Genomic DNA, 23136 nt, shown 5'->3' on the forward strand with positions numbered 1-23136 from the left:
TGTTTCTCACTTTCAGTACAGTATTCAATAAACTGCCTGAGATATGCAACACTTTATTACAAAACAGACTTGTGCTAGATGATTTTGTTCAACTACAGGCTAATATAAGTGTTCTGAGCACTTTTAAGGTAAGTTAGGAATATTAAATGCATTTTTAATCCACTGAGCCACCAAGGCACTCCTTAAATGCATTTTTTAAAAAAGATTTTATTTATTTATTTGACGGAGAGAGGTATCACAAGTAGGCGGAGAGGCAGACATAGAGAGGGGGAAGCAGGCTCCCTGCCCAGCAGAGAGCCCAATGCGGGACTCGATTCCAGGACCCTGAGATCATGACCTGAGCCGTAGGCAGAGGCTTAACCCACTGAGCCACCCAGGCGCCCCGATTTATAATATTTTCAACTTACAATAGGTTTATTGGGATGTAACCTCATCATAAGTCCAGGCAGAACTGTGTCTCCCTACATTTGCAGAGGAAGCTGGTTTTGGTATTTTTCTGAAAAATAGTAAAAGGGAGGGCAAACAGACTTCAAATGAATAGATTTACTGTATCATCTATATCAGTGAAAATAACCAAGAGTTTATACTAAGTGAAAAGTTACTTGAGGCTTTGTTTACTATCTTACGTCCTAAGAGAAGCAAACCAGCAACCTATCGCACTGCACAGTTAGGTCAAGCCTTAGGAACAAGCATGGATCTAAAAAATGACAGTTTATTGGAATCAAAATAATAAGGGGATGGCACTGGAATTCTAGTTATTCTTTTTGAGGAGATGAAAGCTGAATTGTGGAATTCACTATAGTACACAGATTCTTAAAGAGTTTTGCCAAAAACTGAAGACAACTGGATAAAAGTAGTTTTATGTTGAGCAGCTAGCTCTAGGTAAAATGCTTACAACAGTGTCTGGCACAGGAGATTTGCTATGTAAATGTTAAATGCTATTTATTACCATCCTTATTATGACACTCACCACTTCAAAATAGCTGAAAGTTTTTATCAGCCATATTGTACCTTTATATAATCTGTTAGATACCAAGAGGAGAAACAGTCCCTGTTTGTAAGAAGTTTATAGTGATACATTTTGAAGGAGAATAGAAAGTTAAATTGTTAAAGAAAAAAATATTTAGTTTCTTTGAGGCAGCATCTTTTGATAGTTTAGCGAGTCCTGCATCAAAGGCTGAGAAAAGTTCACAGCTCCTTCATCCCAAACAAGTTAAAAACAGAGACCACTAATATTTAAAATAAAGTGAAACAAGTGTATTGCTTTTCAACAATTCTGGTGTCATAAAATCTATCTAAACCAAACTCCCCCTACATCTTGAATACAAGAATCAAAATTCTCAGGGAAGTAAGGCACTTGAGTGGGAGTCTATATAAATTTTTTTTTTTTTTTCTCCTGACAAGGGTAGAATGCCAAGAGGAAAAGGCCAGGAGGAAGACTGCCTAGAGACCTGGGTATGTGGAACTGTCCTTAGCCTTCATGTATGTATACCTCCACTTCTGAACACCTTTATTTTTGGATACCTTCCAGTCTATGAAAAGGGGAAGAAAAGACAAGAAAATTAAAAAAAAAAAAATAAAGGGGTGGGGAAGAGGAATAAAAGGAACTGTTCTACAGCTGTACTGGATAATCGAGAGGTGGGAAATGTTCTTCAGTGAATTAAAACTGTCTTACAATCTCTCTGAAAAGGAGAGGGCAAAAATCTTTTTGAAAAGAAAGCCTAATTCCTGGTAGAGATTGTCCTGGAAAGGTTAACTTTCCAAAGGGACAGGAAGGCGCACCAAACTCCAACACATAATTTAAACTTCCCTCCGTCATACAATAGAAAATCTACCCTTGAGACATTAGGCCTTTCTAATCTACCTTAAAATATACCCTGTCTCTCACTTCCCCCCAGCTTTCTCTTCTCAGGTGGAAATTAAGGAGAAATTTAACATGCTTTGCTAACCTGAGGAAAAGTTTTCTACATGGAGAATGTATAAATTAGATCACAACATGTTTATATGGCTCTCTCATACTGTTGAGATTATTTCTGAATTCTGCAACTTTTGCATTCTTAAGAGTGGACAATACATGGACTTTGGAATACCTGAATTTTAAAATACAAAGACTACATACATGTTTGCCTGAGGTCCTTAATACTTCAAAGGATCCACTAAGGGCTCCTCCCATGGATTGGTAATTTAGGAATATGTTTAAAAAAAGAGAGATCTAGGTCTTCCAGAGGGGAGAGAGCAAGACATGGAGTTTAATTCTCAAACCAATGCTTTTCCCAAAATAATCACATACCCCCATAGAGGAAATAGGAAATGAAACATTACATTCAATTTGGATTTGGAGATGGCCTTCCTAAGCAATTTATTCAAGTACAAACAATAATTATGTAGAAAGAACCTGGTTATAAATAAAATTATGAAACCTTATTAATTCACATTTATCAGTGGGGATCCTAAATTGCATTACGAAGAGTCTGAATTATACAACAGAATTATTAAAACTGCTCCTTTGTTAGTCGATCTGCCTCTCTTTCATCCCCAGGTTGTCAGGTACACGGTTTACTACGTAGAAGGATGAAGTGTTTCTAGGAAGAAGAAATAGCATATACACAACACTGAATGGTCAGGGTTAGGACTTTGAAACAACCCTGCATTTTCCACCTCTTATTATCCTCCTCATCACTGTCTTCCCTATGACCTGAGGATTCTGAACAAAATAAAATGAAAACAGCCTCGCTTTAGCATAGGCTGAGTTAAGCAGACCTAGGTTTAAATCTCAGCTCTAAAGTACTTATAAGCCAAAAATAGTTCGGTGACATATCTATAAGTTTCGGGAGATGGGATTTCCCTAGGTTCTTGGTAGAAAAACGTTGGTTTAGGAGCATGGTTTGCAATGAATGAAGAGTTCTCCCCAATAATTCTTGGAATTCATCTCTATCTCATTCCACTGGATTCTGTAAGTGGGCTTGGTTGCCAACATAACCTGAATCATGTACTCCCATGCTATGGTTGAAGCACATCTCAGCTGTTTCATGCATAATGTGTTCTCATACCTAGGTTGGTCAAAGGAATGACTACTGGACAACAGCGGTTATACAAAATGGAGTTAGAAGGCTTCCAGATTAACTTCACTTTTCACTGGAAACGAGCAAAAAACGAGCCTGTTTGGAACTGATGGAACATGAGACAAAGGGCAGGGTTTGTATGTAGCTCTCTACTTGGATGGCTACCCCAATGAGTGTTACCTGTTTGCAATCTATGTCTTTGTGCGTCTTGTTAACTTCCTTTGGTATTTAACTTTTCCAGATTCTGGTTCCCACTGATGTGGCTATGGCAAGTATACATAAGACAAAATAATGAGGTGTGTGTGCATCATGGCGATGAGGGAGTGGTAAAAACAAGGACTGTCTCAAAATGGTGTATTCTGAGCTTGGTGATATTTACTCCACTTCTGGCCCTGAAGTACGGAGTAGACTAGCAGTCCTGGAGGCTGATAGCATAGTACAAAGGGTATTCCCCTACTATAAGATTTTCCAGTTTCTTTCTTGCTACCAGATTGGTGGTGGTAAACAGGGAAGGTATATTTGTATACCTAGAAGACTTAAAGAGGGCTCTGCCAAAGCAGGATAGAGTTAAAGAGTCTCAGTCCAAGACCACGAGTTTGAAGACACTAGAAAGAAAAGAACTTGTCTATAAGCAGTTGCTTGGAATCTGAAGGCTGTCCATTGCAGAGGATGTAGCTGTTTCAGTCACTGTGGCCAGGGTGACCAAAATGGAACCATGGGCCTGAAATAAAAAAATTGTAAATTGTGGAAGAAGTGGTCAGGAAGTCTACCGGGTCTCTAAACTGTAAATCCTGATCTGCCAAAGGTAACATTAAAAGAAGAATGTCTTAAGAAAAAAAAAAAAAGAGAGAATCTCCACAGAGGGAGGAGACTGCCAAATGTTACCAAGACTCCTGTTGTGACATTAAACTCTTCCTTGGGGATGTTACATAAATTATCACTGACACTATGAGGAAGACTAGGGGGTGGGTAGCACTTCACTTAACAACAACAACAACAACAACAACAAACCACCAAAAAACTTTATTTATTTTAGAGAGTAGGTGGCCCAGGGGGGTGGGGCAAAGGGAGAGACTCTTCAAACTTCCCGTCAGTGCAGATGCCAAGGTGGGCTGGATCTCACAACCCTGAAATCATGACCTGAGCCAAAACCCAGAGTCAGATGCTTAACCAACTGAGCCACGCAGGTGTCCTCCCTTTTTACCTGCTTCTTAAATAGCTTCACAGAATCCAAGCTGGAACAACCAGCTGCTACAATATGTACTTGGCACCCCTGCCCTAACTGCGTGTCCATTCCTCATTTTCTAACCCCCACACAATTTTCTGTCCTTGTTTAATCCACTTTATGTTGATTAGAAACAAAGTATTAGAAGTTTAAAGAATTCTGCTTTCTTTTGTATTACTGAATAACGTATGATGTAGAAATGTCAAGCAAACATGTCCTGTAGTTAGTGCTATAAAGGGAACGGCTTCATGAAGCACATCTGAGACATCTGAACTACTGAGGTCTAGAAGGGTACGGACTCACTTTTACTATACTGCTCTACTCCTTTTATCTTATACTGGGCTGCTTACCTTTTCCTAGTCCTTGAAGATTCTCTGGTTCAAATCTGTGATTCAGATTAAACTTGACTAAAATTCAGGGAACAGCAGAATGCTGCACCAAAAACAGACTTACAAAACAGAGTATTTACCTTCCCTTTTGGTCTGGCTCCTACTAGGCAGCTCTGCGGCAAAGGCCATTTCCTTCATATCAGTAAGGAGGGCCCTCAACATTTTTTAACTCCTCTAAGTTCAAACCCTGAAAAGCTAAACCCACAAGTGCCACTTTCTACCTATTCTATGTTCCAAGTTTTTTGGTGTGAGGACCTTCTTCCTCTATGAATGATTGATAATGAGAATCTCTTATTTAAGGAAAACTCTCCACCCTACCCAACAGAGTATAACCTTATTCTATGGCCATAAAAATAATCCTATCAGAGTACAAGAGGCATAACATCTGAACTCATGGTTTATAGGAAAGGTAAGCTGGAGGGAGAGAGGAGGCTTCACTCTTTTAACACACAGCTCAGAAGGGGGATTGGTAGCCCCTGGATCTCACTTGGGTACAGGTGTCACTGATATTGTACAGCATGAGGCACTGTGGCAGATTACAGCTCTCAGAGGTCACCACAGACTGAGTTCATGCTTTATTTAAGGCCTATCTTGTTCATCAGTGCAGCAGCATCAAGGTCCAGTTAGAACACCCAGGTCTGGCTACCCAGGCAGGTGGATACATAAAGCCAGTCATTATGATCTAAGAGGCCTCCTTCACTGCATGCACCACTCTTCTGAGTCACATCAGGCCTGAGGTACAGCTGTTCAGGAGTTCCAACTGCCAGCTGCTGCTGTTGAGTAGGGGCCATAAGGTCCAAGTTCTCACAACGAAAGATCTCACAGCATGGAATATGGGCGCCAGGGCATCCAGAACTTCCTGGAATACAGGTGATCTTAACATTAAGCTTTAAAAAACATGTCCCAATATCTCCATCCCCAACTTAGTGCCTAGAAGTGCCTTATGAACACAAGAAGTGAGCACAACTCTCCCAAATTCAGATAAGCAGGGAGTAGTTCTTCCCTACAGTGCATTTTCTGGTTTCGAAGGCAGATTTTGTGGCCAACAGCTTTTGTCAGGATTGTTTAGCCCTACAAGGGATATAAGGAAACTAGAACAGGATTTTCTTAAGTCAAGATGGCCTTCAAACTCTAGGGATTAACTCCTATGGTATTAATAGTTATAAATGACAATTTCTGCTCATGTATTTTTGGTGAGAACAAAATGAAGAATACTTCCTGATGATTCCAGAAAATATTGATTATGTGACCTTAAGTTACTTAACCTTTGTATCTGTATCTGTCTGTAAAATGGGATTATAACAGTACTTAGTTTATAGCATATTTACGTGGAGAACACGAGTTAATACGCGTAAAGTGCTTAGATCAATGCCTGGCATATAGTAAGCACTTCGTAAGTCCTAGCTATCATCAATTTATCATTATTATTATTTCCAATCCCCCCCCATCTGCCTAGAATACCAAAGATAGGCAAGTAAGGAGGAAGGAAGGAGGGAGAAAAAGTAAAAGGAAGGAGCTTAGGGTTAGCCAGGGTCAAGGAGGTAGGTCTGGAAAATATGTAGGACCATGCCTAGAAGGAATGCTGGCCAGTAAAGATCCTAAATGATGATATACGTTACATAGGGCAGAGGCCAAAACTGTCTCTGTGCTGGCAGAAATAAGCAGGACATAAGCTTTTTCAGACCAGGAATGGAGTGATGATATGGGAACTGTACTGCCATATACAAATAGAGCGTTAGGCAATTTGCTTGAAACAAACTGAATTAGAGGATAAACAGGTCAAAAGGAATACTCTTGGTACTTTTTACTCACATGGATTGTTTTTGCAACCTTTAAAGTCTTTAAGTCTCTTAAGACTTTAAAGTCTTTAAGTATTAGCATGAGTTTATCATAATTTTTTAGGTCTTCCCCCAAATTTGCAGGCTTTTTAATCTCAACTTCAGACAATTATTAGAAGAAATGTAAATGTCCTTTACTATCAAAGCCATTGCAAATATTAAAAAATGCAGTAAACAATTAGTACACATAATTAGTACATGTGTAATTATAATTAGTACACATGTAATTACAATTAGCATATGTGTACTAGTAAACATAGGACAGTATGATTCCTGGAAAAACACACATTTTTTCACAAAAAAATTCTCGAAGACTTAAATAAGTAGAAAAGCAAATCTCTGGCCACCAAAACTACCAAACACACAAAAAGTCAGCAGATGGATATAATCATTTTTGACTAATTTGGCATATTGAGGAAATTATTATTGGGAGTATTTTTCTTTTCTACTAAATTGCTGAGGCTCTCTTCATCTGCAGCAGTTTGCTTTGACTGTTTTAACCAAATCATCTCTTGCCAGCAAAGAGCCAAAGAAGCTAACTGATTAGGATGCCAAACTGCAGGCTGTTGAGATACGTGAAGGGTGAAAACAGGGCAAGAAGGGCCAAGGGAAGATGGGGAGAGCTCAGGACAAGGCCTGAAATACATCTCACCAACACTGAGTTAGTCTTTCTTCAAAGGGTATCAAATTCATCTTAGATCTAGACTTGGCCCTTAGGATGCAGCAAGACTACACTGATAAAGGACATAAAATATGAGATATTCTGAATGAAAGAGTTCATTATTATTATTTTTAAAGATTATATTTTTTTAAAGATTATTTCTTTGAGAAAGAGCGCACGATTGCACGAGTGAGAGAGAGAGAATCTCAAACAGATGCCGCGCTGAGCATAGAGCCTAATGCAGGGCTTGATTTCATGACCCGAGCCAAAATCAAGAGTCAGACATTTAACTGACTGCACTGCCCAGACACCCGGGATTTTATTTTTAAGTAATCTCTACGTCCTACATGGGGCCCAAACTCACAACCCGGAGATCCAGAGTCACATGCCCCACGGACTGACTGAGCCAGCCGGGTGGCCCAAGAGTTCCCTACTTTAATTTTAGCATTGACATTATCTTCTTTATGCTAGGTATCTGCTTAGCAAACTCTTTTTTTCATACATGGTACAAAAGCAAATTTCATTTTCCATATTCCCCTTTGAGATATTACAAATTATAAATGGGGAAGTATTCTTAATCAATTAAGTATTACTGTGTTTTTAAAAAACCCCTTCTTGCTTTGTTTGGTGTTAGTGAAATGAGGATAACAGCATCTTCCACCACAGAAATGGTGGAATAATTAAGAGAATGTAAGTGAAATATTTGAATTCCAGAGAAAATACACTCTTATTATTTTTCTTTTCTAGATAAAGCAACTGGGTAACTTACTCAGCTTAAATAATAACTAATCGTTACAAATTTTCAAACTTTTTGCATTTGCATTTCTCATCCCATTACTAATTTCTGAGGTTAAAACTCTTACTTTAGAATCTTTAGAAGTTTTGCTCACTTTACAAGCTTGCCAAGAGCAGATTACCCATGGATCATTCAGTCTATCAGCCTTTAAAACAGGAAAGTGAATTTGGGGAATTTCATGCTAAAGCCGAAAGCCACTAAAGAGCATCATGCCTTCTCTGGTTTTGAGATAATGATTTTGAAAGACTCCGTGGTGAAACGCTTTTATCTTAAAAAACCACACTTAGGGAGCGCATGGGTGGCTCAGTTCGCTGAGTGACCAACTCTTGATTTCGCCTCAGGTCATGATCTCAGGGTCCTGGGATCCAGCCTGTGCCCTCATTGCAGAATTGCTTGTCCCTCTTCCTCTGCTCCTCCTACTCCTTTAATCTTGCCGGTGCTCTTTCTTAAATAAATAAATAAAATCTTAAGGGCAAAAAAGGGACAGCCTGTAAAAAAAAAAAAAAAAACCCAAAAGACAAACAAACAAACAAATAACAACACACTTGGTACAGTAGAAAACCTAGGGCCTGGAGAGCTGGTTCTTCTGATCATACCATTTATTAGACAAGTGGCCTCAGAATAATTAGCTCCTCTGGGCCTTAATTTCCATTCTGTTAAACTTCCTCTCAGCTCTAAATTTCGGATCCTGTGCTTACTAGTTTATTTCTTCAGTGTTTCATGAATTAATCAGGAAAAAATCTGGAGAAAACCAAGACTTCTACCTGTATTATTTCATCAGTTTTGCCAGCTCACCCATCCTATTTCTTTCTTTTTTTTTTAAGATTTTATTTATTTTTATTTATTTATTTGACAGACAGAGATCACAAGTAGGCAGAGAGGCAGGCAGAGAGAGAAAGAGGAGGAAGCAGGCTCCCTGCTGAGCAGAGAGCCCATGGGGGGGGGGGTCGACCCCAGGACCCTGGGATCATGACCTGAACCTAAAGCAGAGGCTTTAACCCACTGAGCCATCCAGGCACCCCACCCACCCTATTTCTACTTTTAGGCTGAGAACCTTTCTCTTGCTTTTGATCTTTACCTCTTATGCACTTTATGAACAAATTATATTATTAATCACAAACACCTGTAGAGTGCTTTCCAAGATTTACCAACCCCTTCTGCAAATACTCTTACTTGATTATCTTAACAGCTCAGGCTGGTAGCTATTATATTCAGTTTACCTGGCCTGCCCAGAAGAGTTCAATGAATGAATTGTCCAAAGTGACACAGATAGTAAGTTATGGAAACAAACCTTCTGATTCCAAAGTCTATACTCTTTCCACAACACTACTGTTCCTAGTAGGAGCAGATCCAGATTTTGTGGAGCCTGAAGTTTATACAATTTTGGTGGGCATTTTCAAGAAAAGGAATACAAAATTACAATAAAGCACTAACATTATCCTGGGAACACACTGTAAGGGTTCCTCTTAGGGCCCTGCAAGGGGGTCTATTCAAGTGAAGTGCTTTTAGGATTAATTTTAAGGATTGAGTTTCATGGTTTTCCATGACTATACAATTATTTAATGCTCACTATATGCCAGACACTTAAGTAAAATACTATTTTTGTTATCATAAAAACCCTATGAGGTAGGTATTATCCTTGTTTTACAGAGCACAGAATGAGGCTTGGAGAGCAAAATAATTTGCCTAAGGATAAAGAGCTTGTAAGTGCAAAGTATCAAAACTGGAACTGAGACATGGGTTGATATTATAAATCTACGGTACTTTGTTCCTATATAAGCCTTTTTTTTTTCGGGTTTCCTGGGAATCAACTTATTCTACCACTTCATACTACATTTTACAGTTCTGGGCCTCATAGGCCCATGTCTGAACTAGTGCCATTTTGCCTCCCCAAATCCGTTCTCCTATCATCGACCATGAATGCTGCTACCACCCGAGCAATCCTAAAGCCCTGCTGGAATCCTCTGCATTTATTAAAGGTGAAAAGCAGTTACTACTCCTATGCACTGCCTGGCGACAGATTCTGGACAGCCTTCTGAGGTGTTGCACTATTACGGAAAACTTTCTTTTGTGTGAACCAGGCACAGTGGGTGAAGGGAAAGCACACTTACATCTCAGAACTTGATCCCTCCTCAATCCCCACTCCTCAATCACAGTTCTTCATTTGCAACACAAAACCTTAAGGCCAACCTCACAGGGCAGGGAGAATTAAGGGCAGAGGGGGCAGGGTTGGGGCCAACAGCAAGTGGTCCTCAAATGTTGGTTGATTTCTTCTGCCTCACTCAATCCCTCCAAAGAACTTGTAAACTCCTTGAAGGCAGGAGCCTTCATACATTTTTGGTTATTTCCCAAAAGCCAACATAAGAGACACCTCATGATTATTCACCTAAACTGATAGACTCCAGTGTCTGGTCTTGCTCAAGAACCTACAATGGCTGTGAGAACAAAATCAGGCTCTGGAGTCTGACTTTGGATGTTGCTCACTTTCTCTGTGACCTCTGCAAAGTTACTTAACCTCTCTGAACCTCCACCCTTATTTGTGAAATGTTAAGAATAGTTACCTACCTCATAAGGCTATGATGGTAATTCAGGTAAACTGCTAAGTACATAATCAGTTCCTCAAAACTGCTGGCTGTATTATATCCTGCCCCCAACATTCTGTGTCCACAAAAACTTGGCCTCTGCATTCTCATTTCTCCGTGTTTCCAACATACGCCCCTCCCCGGGGACCCGTCTCACCACACTCTGACCTGCTCTGCTCTCCCGACTTCGGCGTTTAACGCCCAGCCTTCATCAAATGCCGCAGGGGACGCTCTGTATTAAGAAAGTTGCATCAGTTCTCTCCCCAAAACCACTAAAAGTGCCCAGGAGGTCGGTTCTACTACGGTTGCCTTTTTAGAGAACAGGAAACAGGCCCTGAGGGTTTGAGTGACTTCCCTGAGTTCCACGAACTCTGCTGAGGCCGCAGCCCGCGCTCTCTCCGCCCGCCCCTTCGGCCTCTTCCCGGGCCCGAGGTGGCCACGCGTCCATTCACACTCTGCCCAGTCCCTCCACTTCCAGTCGCTTCCCCGCTCCTCCCCGCGCCGGTCGCCCCCCACACCTGAGTCAGGCCCCCGGGGGTACGCCCCATCCGTCCTTGGCGGCTTTTCCCTTTTCTCTGCCAGAGACTGAGGGGGAGGCCGACACCGAAGTCCCGCACGCGTGTAGGTCACCGCGAACTCCTTGGACTGAAGACCCGAGGGCCAAGGTCCGCAGAGGAGAGCAGCAGCCCTATCGGACGCCGCAGAGGTGGGGGCGCGAGGCGCGGGTCCTGCCAGGCCGCCGGTCACGTGGCGGGGAGGGGGCGCCGGCGCGCGCCAGAGGACGGGCGGGCGCGCGCGCCTGAGAGCGTGTGGAGGCGCGAGTCGCTGTTCGGGCGTATGTATGGGGGGGGGGAGGGGGCGGCGGCCGGGAGGGCCGACTCCGCCCCCTGTGCGCATGCTCGGGCCCCGGCGGATTATAAGGCAGCCCCGCGGGCCCGGCCCGACAAAGTGCTGGCGAGCTGCGACGTGACCTGCCGGCCGCGTGGGTGCCCGAGCGAGCGAACGAGGTAGCTGGCGAAGGACGCGACCTGAACCCTGGGCCCTGCGGGACTCCAGCCGTGTCACGTACACGCTTGGCGGCGCGAACCGCGCATAACGGTTAGTTGGGTAACGGCCCGCGGCGGCGCTGGGCGCGGACCCCGCGGTGCCTCTGCCGCCCTGGAGGGTGGGAGGGGGCCTCGGGACTGGGTCGCAGACCTGGGTCTCGGGGGAGGGAGGCGGCCCGGCAGGGGCATCGTGGCCGCGGGCAGCCGCGTAGCACCGGAACGCGGCGTTGGGGAAGGAGACCTTGAGGCGATGGGGACAGCGCCTTCCCTCGCCCGGAGGGGCTGCGGCCCCGTAGTCAGGTGCGGGCCACCGGCCTGGCCGGGGAGTTGGGTTTGGATGCCGGTGACCTTGGGGAAGTAGCTTTTCCCCTAGCGTTCAGGAGTCTCCTCAAGAGATGCTTTTGATTTGGAAAAGGGACGACGTGGGGCTGGCTCACGTGGTGCCTCCCCGCTCTCCTGGCCGCGTTCTGCTCGGAGGGAAGGGACGCGGGGCGGGAGTTATTTTGGACTCGTGGCATGCCCGCCCCAACCTCGGCCAGCCAATCCTTGCCCCACCTGGTGACTTGCGGGGGTGGTTTGGGGAGCCGCAGTCCCCGCAGCCAAGACGTGACTGCAGGGTTCGCGTGGACTTTGCGGAGGGAATAGTGCAGCTGGCCGACGCGGGGACTGGTGCTGACGGGGACTCTTTGTCATTCAACCTGTGGCTGCAGAATCTCGACTGGAGCGCCCTCGCGCTCCTGGTCTTGAAGGCGGCCCTGTTGGGAGGGATCTGAAGGATAGCGTTACACTTGGTCAGATGCACGCGTTTTGTTCCAAGTACATCCTTTTCTTCCACGTGCATTTTAGCATTTCATTTCTTTGTCACGACTTACTTGGTGTGACGAGCACTGACCGAAACCACTTTGTAATTATTTTCAACCAAGAAACAAACGGATTTCTGCTTGAGCCGGTTTGCACCATTTGCTTACGAGCTAGACGCCTACTGATAGCAGTAGAATGTTTACAGAGCTACTCTTTACCATAGCTAGTTTTGAAATGTTTTTTATTATTTCCTAAAAGTTATTCCGGTTTCGAAATAAAATGCGCACGTATCAGTGCCCTGATAAAACAAATGTGGGCTTAGTAACTAGTGGAATGTCGTGATAGGGTGAACTCAGTATTGTGTGCAAGTTTGGAAGAGTATGACTAGGAATTAGGCATTAATAAACAATGTCAGTGTCGTTTACCAGAACTGTGAGTGAATTAGAGACTGCGTATCTTCAGCTTTTTAGTATGGCGTTAAGTAGAGCCCATAAGTCCAAGTCTTATGCTGTGAAGTACAACTTTGCCTTAAAATTGCCATAGGAAATATCAGGAATTCAAGATATCTAGGCTTTAATACAGGTAATGGGTAAGTTTTATTTCAGAATTTAACATACTTGAGTAATTTAGAGTTTAGATAAATGCTGTTTTTTAATCGTATTGCAGTTTCTCTTATTAAATATGTAAGTCAATGGTCTGGAGAGATTTTGTGAGATTTTTATAGCTGAATAGATTTAAAGGTTTGGTTGTAAGCTTAACATAATAGGCTATAACATCCCTAAACAGATTTTTTAAAAAGGATAAAAAGGTCATAGGATGAAACCATTTGATAGTGTTTGAATAGTTTTACATGTCTTTTTGTCTTCTAAATATTAATGCATATAAATAACATTAATCCTGGAAAAGATCTTAATGACTCGCTAGTCAGATTCCCTTATTTTACAGATTAGGAAATTGAAATTGGAGAAATTAAGTGACTTAACATCTTAGATGAAAACTTGTTGTTTGTGTGGGAATTAATGTCTTTTGACTCCTGTTAATCAGATCGGCACTCTTGAGCTTTCTGTAAAATTGTTAACATGGATGTAAATTATTTTATACTAAAAATAGATATTGGAGTAGCTTTTGCCCAATTTATGTCCTTCATTCCCATTGTGTTTTCAGTCCACTTTATAATGCATCCCTATGTAGGATTTAGGTCCTTGTAAATGCCTATATGGTCAGTCTGTTTTTGAGCAGATGAAGATGGAACTTGGATGTGAGAAAAACAGACTAGAGAGTTGTGGGTATTTATGTATTCAGCAATTTGTTATTAGCTGCGAGGCACTAAGAGACTTAGGTTTCAGCAATAAACAGGTTCTGGCCCTGTTTCTCCTGGAGTTTGTAGTTTAACTGAAGAGCAGATAGACTGGTAACAGTGGTTACTACAACTACTCTTTATAAAGAAATACTGAGTGTTATGATAGAGAAAGTACAGATTCCTGGGGAACGAAATGGTGTATTCTATACTTATGCGAAGACACCCAACCTAGTATAGAAGCAATCTGGGTAGGCTTCTGTGAGGAAATGCTACTTAACTTTTTAGACTTGACGGTTAGGAGCTAACTAAGCCAGGAAGTGATGGTGGAAAAAGCATTCCAGCAATGAATGCTGAAGCTCCAGAGTACAGGGTACGTTGGAAAAACTGCATGAATTTACCAAAGCTAAAGCATAAGAGGGAGAAGGGAAATTTGGGAGAGATGGAAGTTGGAGAGATAGATAATATCAGATAATGGAAAGCCTTATAAGTCATTTTAAAGAATTAAGGAAGGGACTATCTTAAAAATTTAAGGAAGCATTCTTGCCTTGTAGCTAATCAAAAGCAGTTTAAGGGTTTGAAGTGGAGTTGAGGATCGTATTTTGCTTTTTAGGAACTTCATTCTGTATACAATGTGGGAAACAGGCTGAGGGAGGCTTTTGGGAGTGTGTGAGACCACAGTGATGGACAGTAGTGGGAGGACATGAGAGGGGGGAACCCACAGATGTGGGAAACTAGGGCAGCCAGAGTTAAAAGTATCTCCAAGCTTTCTAGCTTGACCAAATACGATTTTGTGGGTTTACTGGATAGGATTTGTTTCCATTTAACCAGGGGGGCAATTAAGACATTGTATGATTAACCCAGGGCTGCTTGGGTTGTCAGTCTTGGAAATAAAACAAATCCATTCCTGTCCTTTTTGTAGTTCTGTTGGTGTTATTGATAGTGATTTTTTTTTCTTATTTATTCCCCTCTAAACAAACTTCTATCAAAAAATTTCAAACGCAGTTGAGAGCCTTTTCTACTCCCCTACACCTGCTGGGTTATTCGGAAGCAAATCATATGTGGATAATTAATTTGTCTATGAATATTTAAGTATATCTCTAAAAGATAGGATTCCAGGAAATCATAACCACATACTGTTGTCTCATATGTAAAAATGAACATAACCAAATAACCAGGCAGTATTCAAATTTTCCTCAGTTGGCCTTGTTTTTTGTTTCTGTGTTTGTGTTTTTTTAAGTAAGCGCTACACCCAACACAGGGCTTGAGCTCAAGACCCCAAGATCAAGAGTCACATGCTCTATTGACTGAGCCAGCCAGGCATTGTACCCCTAGGGTTTTTTGTTTGTTTGTTTGTTTGTTTTTTAATTTTTTAAGATCTAAATGTTTATTTGAGAGAGAGAAAGAAACCATGTAGAGAGGGGGCAGAGAGAGAAGTCAGGCAGACTTCATGCTGAGTGTGGACAATGGAGCCTGACTCGGACTCCGTCTTACTACCCTGATATGGTGACCTGAGCCAAAACCAAGAAAGAGTTGGGTGTTCAAGCAACTGTGCCACCCAGGCACCACTCCACTCCAGGTTGCTTTTAAGTAATTGGTTTGTTTGATTTGGAATCCAAACACAGTCACACATTACATTTGGTTGCTATATCTTTTAATCTGCAGTTTCCCCCTTTGTCATTTCTCTTCATTGATTTGCTGAAGGAACCAGCTTATTTTTCCTGGTTTCCCTTATTTTGGATTTTGTTGAATATGTCCCTCTGGAATAGTTTTAACATGTTTTTAGTTCAGCGTATCCCTGGCTTCCCCGTATTTCCTATAAATTAGTAGCTAGTTTGAAGACTTCAGGCATGCTTAGATCAGTTCAGGTTTGATTTCTGAGAGTAGGAACAGTGTGGAGGAGAGAACAAATACAATTCACAGGTGATGATGTATATTTCCATCAGGAGGGCTTTGGTTATCACTGACTCTGCTAAATTAATGGTGTGGCTCCATTTCTTCACTAGTGGCTTGCAAATGGCCTTTCTCTCATATTCCTCTTTTTTTTTTTTTTTTTTTTTTTTTAGGTTTTATTTATTTAGGGATGCCTAGGTGGCTCAGTCGGTTAAACATCTGCCTTTGACTCAGGTTGTCATCCCAGGGTTATGGGATTAAGTTCTACATGTGGCTCCCTGCTCAGTGGAGAGCCTGTTTCTCATTCTGCCTGCTGCTCCTCCTGCTTGTTTTCTCTCTCTCAGATAAATAAAATCTTTTTATTTATTTATTTTTTTAAAGATTTTATTTATTTGACACAGAGAGAGGGAACACAAGCAGGGGGAGAAGGAGAGGCAGGCTTCCCGCAGAGCAGGGAGCCTGATGCGGGGCTGATCCCAGGACTCTGGTATCAGGATCAGAGCCGAAGTCAGGGAAGGCAGGCAAGCGACTGAGCCAACCAAGCACCCCTCTCTAACATTCCTTCCTAATTGATTAACTAGAATACCTCTATAGAAAATAGGGTTTTTTCTCCCAGTTTTATTTTGAGATATAATTGACATTACTGCATAAGTTTAAGATACATAGCATGATGGCTTGACTAACATATTATGAAATGATTGCCACAAATAAGTTTAGTTATCATCCATCAGCTCATCAGATAAAAAGAGCAAAAAAATTTTTTTCCTTTCAAAGAGAACTCAGAATTTACTCTCTTAACCTTCCTATATATAATAGTGTTAATTATAGTCGTCATGTTTTACCTTAACATATCTAGTACTTATGATTGGAAGTTTGTTACCTTTTAACTACCTTCCTCTAAGTGGTTTTTGAATAGTAAGGGCAAGTTAAAGTTTGTGTGTGTTTTGTTTTTGTTTTTGTTTTTTTGACAGAGAGAGAGAGAGAGACTGAGAGAGAAGGGAACACAAGCAGGGGGAGGGGAAGGGCGAGAAGGAGGCTCCCTGCCTACCAGGGAACCCAGTGGGGCACTCCATCCCAGTACCCTGGGATCCTGACCTGAGCCGAAGGCAGATGGTTAATGACTGAGCCACCCAGGTGCCCCAAAGTTTGTGTGTTTTAATAGAATATCATATGTATTGAGACACTATCTTTTTTGGAGGCCTGATGTATGTATTTTTAAAGATTTTATTTACTTATTTGACAGAGCACACAAGTTGAGTGAGTGACAGGCAGAGGGAGGGGGGAAAGCAGGCTTCCCGCGGAGCCATGAACCTGACTTGGGGATGTGGTACTCCATCCCAGGGATCCTGACCTGAGCCTAAGGCAGATGCTTAACCCCGCTGAGCCACCCAAGTGCCCCTGGAGAAATGTATTTAAATGTATCAAGATACAGCCTCTTTAAAAGCCGGTATTTTGTTAAAATGTTTTTAGCACTCAATATGAGCATTTCAAATGGTTTTTAGTATTTGGAATATTTAGAATTTCTATTCTTACATTGATAGGGTCTCTTTTGGTCTTCTCTGCTCTTTCAGTTTATTTGTTCCCATAGCTTTTGTGGAATTTCTGGTAGAATCACTACCAAATCTAAATCTCAAGCTGTAACTGGATTATAGAATTAAAATTCCTTAAATACAGAGATTGATTACTCTTATCTGTGATCTGCTTTTGTAGTTATCTCTTGGGCATTTCATACTTAAAATGTTACCTGAGGTTCATTATTTCTGCCTGTTCTCAACTTCCCTTCATCCCCCAAACCTAGTCTTTTCTTCTGATTACATTATTTCAGGTAGTTAGGCTTAAAACCTCTGAGTCATCTTAACACTTCCCTTGTGGGCCCCCTGCTCTCCCAAATGCAACTATGTGCCAGAGTTTCTCTTCTTATCTCTTGTGTCCATTCTCTCCCTCCACCAACCCCGCTTTTCATTTTATCATTACTCCCTAGTTTTGGCTGCTGCTATGATTTTTGCTGTGGCCTTGTACCTCCGATCATTGCCGTTCCCCTTCTCCAGTCTGTTCTATGGTGTTCTACCAGTTCCTTTTTTAAAATTTAATTTTATTTTATTTGTGTGTGTGTGTATTCCAAAATTCATTGTTTATGCACCACACCCAGTACTCTCTGCAGTACATGCTCTCCTTAATACCCACCGCCAGACTCACCCGTGCCCACCCTTCTCCCCTCCAAAACCCTTAATTTGTTTCTCAGAGTCCACAGTCTCTCATGGTTTGTCTCCCCCTCCAGTTTCCCCCAGCTCACTTCTCTCTTTTTTTAATATTTTTTAAGATTTTATTTATTTATTTGACAGAGTTCACAAGTAGGCAGAAAGGCAGGCAGAGATAGAGGAAGGGAAGCAGGCTCCTGATATGGGGCTTGATCCCAGGGCCCTGAGATCATGACCTGAGCTGAAGGCAGAGGCTTTAACCCACTGAGCCACCCAGGTGCCCCGAGTATTCATCCTTTTTGATGGAGGCATAATACTCCATAGTATATATGGACCACATCTTTATCCATTCGTCTGTTGAAGGGCATCTTGGTTTTGTCCACGGTTTGGCAACTATGGCCATTGCTGCTATGAACATTGGGGTACAGATAGCCCCTCACTACATCTGTATCTTTGCAATTGCAGGGTCATAGGGTGGCTCTATTTTTAGTTTCTTAAGGAATCTCCACACTGTTTTCCGAAGTGGCTGCACCAACTTGCATTCCCACCAACAGTGTAAGAGGGTTCCCCTTTCTCCACATCCTCTCCAACACCCGTTTTTACTGTCTTGTTAATTTCGGCCATTCTAAGTGGTGTAAGGTGGTATCTCAATGTGGTTTTGATTTGAATCTCCCTGATGGCTAATGATGATGAACATTTTTTCATGTGTCTGTTAGCCATTTGTATGTCTTCCTTGAAGAAGTGTCTGCTCATGTCTTCTGCCCATTTTTTGATGTGATTATCTGTTTTTTGAGGGTTGAGTTTGAGGAGTTCTTTATATATTCTGGATATCAGCCCATTTGTCTGTAGTGCCATTTGCATATATCTTCTCCCATTCTCTGGGTTGCCTCTTTGTTTTGTTGGCTGTTTCCTTTGCTGTGCAGAAACTTTTGATCTTGATGAAGTCCCAAAAGTTCATTTTCGCTTTTGTTTCCTTTGCCTTTGGAGACGTGTCTTGAAAAAAGTTGCTGTGGCCAATGTTGAAGAGGTTACTGCCTATGATCTCTAGGATTTTGATAGATTCCTGCCTCATGTTGAGGTCTTTTATCCATTTTGAGTTTATCTTTGTGTATGGTGTAAGAGAATGGTCGAGTTTCATTCTTCCATACATAGCTGTCCAATTTTCCCAGCACCATTTATTAAAGAGTCTCTCTTTTTTCCACTGTATGTTTTTTCCTGCTTTTTTGAAGATTATTCAACCATAACTGATGTCCTACCAGTTCTGATCATGTCATTTCTATAATCAAAATTTTCTCATGGTTTTCTAATGCCTACCAAATTTAATACTTGTCTGGATAAAGTTTTCAGTATATGACTGCCAGGTTACCCTTCTGAGTTGTATGTTATTCTTCCTTTAACTTGCACTGACAAACTGAAATTTTTCTCCATGCTTTTTTCCCTGTAATTTTTTTTTTCTCTTTGCCCGGTCATAGGATCCATTTTATAATGATCTATATGCCAAGTTTAGTATAGTTGAGATGTTTGAGCCCTTGTGTTTCCTATAAGGAAGTAATGAAACAGCAATGATGTTTTTTTTTTTTTTGTTTTGTTTTTTAAGATTTTACTTATTTATTTGACTGGGGGTGTTGGGGGGCGGGAGCAGGCTCCCTGTTGAGCAGAGAGCCCGATGCTATGTGGGGCTTGCGGGGCTTGAGGGGCTTGAGGGGCTCCATCCCAGGACCCTGAGATCATGACCTGAGCCAAAGGCAGAGGTTTTAACCCCCTGAGCCACCCAGGTTCCCCCCAGCAATACTGATCTTAAGGAAATGATGCTTTCTCTTCTGGGGTCACAGTGCACACAGTGACAGCAGGAGTTCACATCTACCAAAAGGGAGACTGGCTCAGGGGCTAAGCTGTTGAGGAGTATAACTGACGACTTAGGCAGAAGAAGCAGGGTCCAGCTCTGTTGGTTTTCCTTACTACTACTATGGTACTAATCACAGCTGATAGTATTGTTAAATCTAATCTGATGTGATTACAGTGACTTAGCCTTCATATAAAGGAGAAGTTTCTCAAAATGTACAAGCATTGTAAGCTACATATTTGATCATTTGTTGAAAAATATCTCTCCCCTTTGATTTTGCTCTTACTGTGTAAATCACCAAAATTACTGAGTGAATGAAAGCTTGAAAATACTGCTCTAGTGTGTTAAACTGTGTTGGATAGCAACAGGGCTTTTTTTTAAAGTTTTTATTTTAAATCTAATACATTTAACAGTGTTATGAGTTTCAGATATACAATATAGTGATTGAACAATTCTGTACATTACTCAGTGTTCATCATGATAACTGTACTTCTAACAGGGCTTTTCAGAGTTGCCTTATATAGTTTTGAGACTCAGAGGTTTTACTTTATTAACTCTCTCTTCTCTTCCCCTATCAGCGGTTTTTAATCTGGATCTGCAGATTGGTCTTCCATGGTCAATGGAATGCAGGGGGTCTCTGAACTTGCTGAAGAAAAAAAGTTACATCTTCTCATTAATTTCTACATAAAATCTAGTTATTCCCGCTATGAATGTAGGCAACAAGCAATGAGTAGTTTTGCAGCATCTGTGACTTTGTCATCATTTTCATATGATAAGTGGTTGCAGCCAACTTGAAATTGTTTAAACTCATCATTACTTTAAAGTTACTGTGATTATTAGACCAACTACTAGATCTTATCTAACTTGTTATTTTTAAAAGCACATGTCAATTAAAAATATATTTTGACAATTGTATGTTTGTATTTTATGCATTTAAAAACATCATTCTGACAAGAATAATGACAGGTTTTACCGAATTGTCAAAGGAATCTGTGGCACCAAAGAGGCTAAGAACCTCTGCTCCTAACTCCTCCTAACTCTTTTATATGTCTTTTCTGATATAGGAATGGTTAGTCAGAAGCTGTGATGGAATATAGCATATAAATCATGATATCACAGGTTTATGTAAATTGTTTGGCCATTGACTGTTGTGTACTAAATCATAAATTTTGACCACACAAATGATAGGGAACAAAATGTTTGTGTATTTTAAGGGCTAGTAAGATGATTCTATAAATTTTGGCAGAATAGTTTTCCTTTGTATTCAGGAAGTATATGTTTATATAACTTAAAATTATGGTTTCCAAAATTCTGTGTTTTTTTTTTTATTTTTAAAAACTTTCAAAAGTAAGCTCTAGACTTGAACTCACAAGTTTAAGATCGAGAGTTATACACTCCCCTGACTAAGCTAACCATGTGCCCCCCAAATTCTCTTAAATGCCATAAGTTAAATGAAATAGATGGTGTCTTTATTTTTTTTATTTTATTTTTTTTAAAGATTTTATTTATTTTTGACAGAGAGAGATCACAGGCAGGCAGAGAGAGAGGAGGAAGCAGGCTCCCTGCTGAGCAGAGAGCCCAATGCAGGGCTCAATCCCAGGACCCTGAGATCATGACCTGAGCCAAAGGCAGTGGCTTAACCTACTGAGCCACCCAGGTGCCCCAGATGGTGTCTTTATTGACTTGGAGGACTTTCTTACCCTCTTTTGGATATAATCAGCAAAATACTTCACATTGCTTCCAATGTTATCTTTATCAGTTCACTCTATTAGATGCAGGCTTTTATTTTGCTCAGCTGAACGAATCCTTAATGGAGTTAGTGGAATTCAGGTTTGAAGTACCTGCTCTGGAGATTAGAAATACATATCCTTGGGGTGCCTGACTGGCTCATTGAGAAGAGTATGTGAGTCATGGGTGAATTTGAGCCCCATGTTGGGTGTAGAGATTACTTAAATAAAAATGAAAGAAAGAAAGACAAATCTTCTCGTTTTCTTTCTTTCTTTTTTTTTTTTTAAGATTTTATTTATTTATTTTGAGAGAGAGGGAGTGTGTGAGAGAGCGCAAGCTGAATGGAGGGGAGGGACAGAGGGAGAGGGAGGAGCAGGGAGCCTGATGTGGGACTTGACCCCAGCATCTGGTATCATAACCTGAGCTGAAGGCAGACACTTAATCAGCTGAGCCAACTAAGGTGCCCAAGACACGTCCTTTCTATTGTGACTGTGTAATGATGTTTGTATTTGCTGCCATCTAGAATACTACTTGAGAAGTTAGTAGAGGGAAAACAGATGGTTTAACGATAACTACAGTTCCCAGGAAAATAAAAACACTCCTTTGAAAATTGAATATTTCTAATAAAGGAACTGATAATTATTTTAAAAGACAATATAGTCTTGTCAGCAATTAAGGCAGCTATTTAAGTTTTTTTTTTTTTTTTAAGATTTTATTTATTTATTTGAGAGAGAGAGAGCGTGCATGAGGGGGAAGGTAGGAGGGAGAAGCAGACTTCCTGCTGAGCAGGGAGTGCAGTGTGGGACTCGATCCTGGAACTCCAGGATCATGACCTGAATGGAAAGGCAGTTGCCCAACCAGCTGAGCCACCTAGGCGCCCTGGTTGTTTTTGTTTTTTAAAGATTTTATATATTTGTCTGAGAGAAAGACAGGCAGGGGAGTGGCAGGCAGAGGGAGAGCAAGGAGCCCAATGTGGGACTCAATTCCAGGACTGGGATCGCAGCCTGAGCTGAAGGCAGATGCTTAACCAACTGAGCCAGCCAGGCATCCCATATTTAAGTTTAACCTAGTATATTTTGAGGTAATAATGCGGACTTATTTTTGCTACATCTTTAGCAGCTATGAATATCTACTAAAAGTTTTCCATGTTCGCAATAGCCAAACTATGGAAAGAGCCCAGATGTCCATGGACAGATGAGCGGTTAAAGAAAATATGATATGTATACACAAAGGGAATATTAATTATTCAGCCATCAAAATAAAAGATATCTTGCAGTGACATGGATGGAACTAGAGGGTGTTATGCTAAGGGAAATAAGTCAGTCTGAGAAAAACAAATACCATATAATTTCATTTATGTGGAATTTAAGAAAACAGAAGAGCATAGAGGAAGGGAGGGAAAAATAACAGCAAGAGAGGGAATGTAAGCAAGGGGAGTGTGAGAGGGAGAAGCAGGCTCCCTGCTGAGCAGGGAGCCCTATGCAGGCCTTGATCCCTGGACCCTGGGATCATGACCTGAGCTGAAGGGAGATTAAGAACTGAGCCACCCACCCAGGCACCCAGAAGACTCTTAACCATAGGAAAGAAACTGAGGGTTGTTGGAGGGGAAGGTAGGATGGGGTAACAAGGTGATGGGCATTAAGGAGGGCATGTGATGTAATGAGCGCTGGGTGTTACATAAAACTAATGAATTACTGAACTCTACCTATGAAATTGATAATATCCTATATGTTAATTAATTGACTTTAAATAAAATTAAATTTTAAAAACTTCTCAG

General features: G+C 41.4%; 1 protein-coding gene across 3 annotated transcripts in view; it reads left to right on the forward strand.

Annotated features, from left to right (window-relative positions):
• The first annotated feature begins 4093 nt into the window (after positions 1 to 4093).
• LOC101694577 (monocarboxylate transporter 1) overlaps positions 4094 to 23136 on the forward strand; it is a 54630-nt gene continuing 35587 nt past the window's right edge. The window contains exons 1-2 of one of the 3 annotated variants that reach the window (XM_045081889.1): positions 4094 to 5546; positions 11136 to 11259. The gene's annotated coding sequence lies outside the window, so the exon portion shown is untranslated. Of the gene's footprint in view, positions 5547 to 11135; positions 11260 to 11436; positions 11652 to 23136 lie in introns of those variants that run through there. The other 2 variants (XM_013044438.2, XM_045081888.1) reach the window with 2 other exon arrangements.

Source organism: Mustela putorius, unplaced genomic scaffold (genome assembly GCF_011764305.1).
Source record: "Mustela putorius furo isolate JIRA1106 unplaced genomic scaffold, ASM1176430v1.1 tig00000585_pilon_pilon_pilon, whole genome shotgun sequence".
In the NCBI taxonomy this organism is placed as follows: Eukaryota; Metazoa; Chordata; class Mammalia; order Carnivora; family Mustelidae; genus Mustela; species Mustela putorius.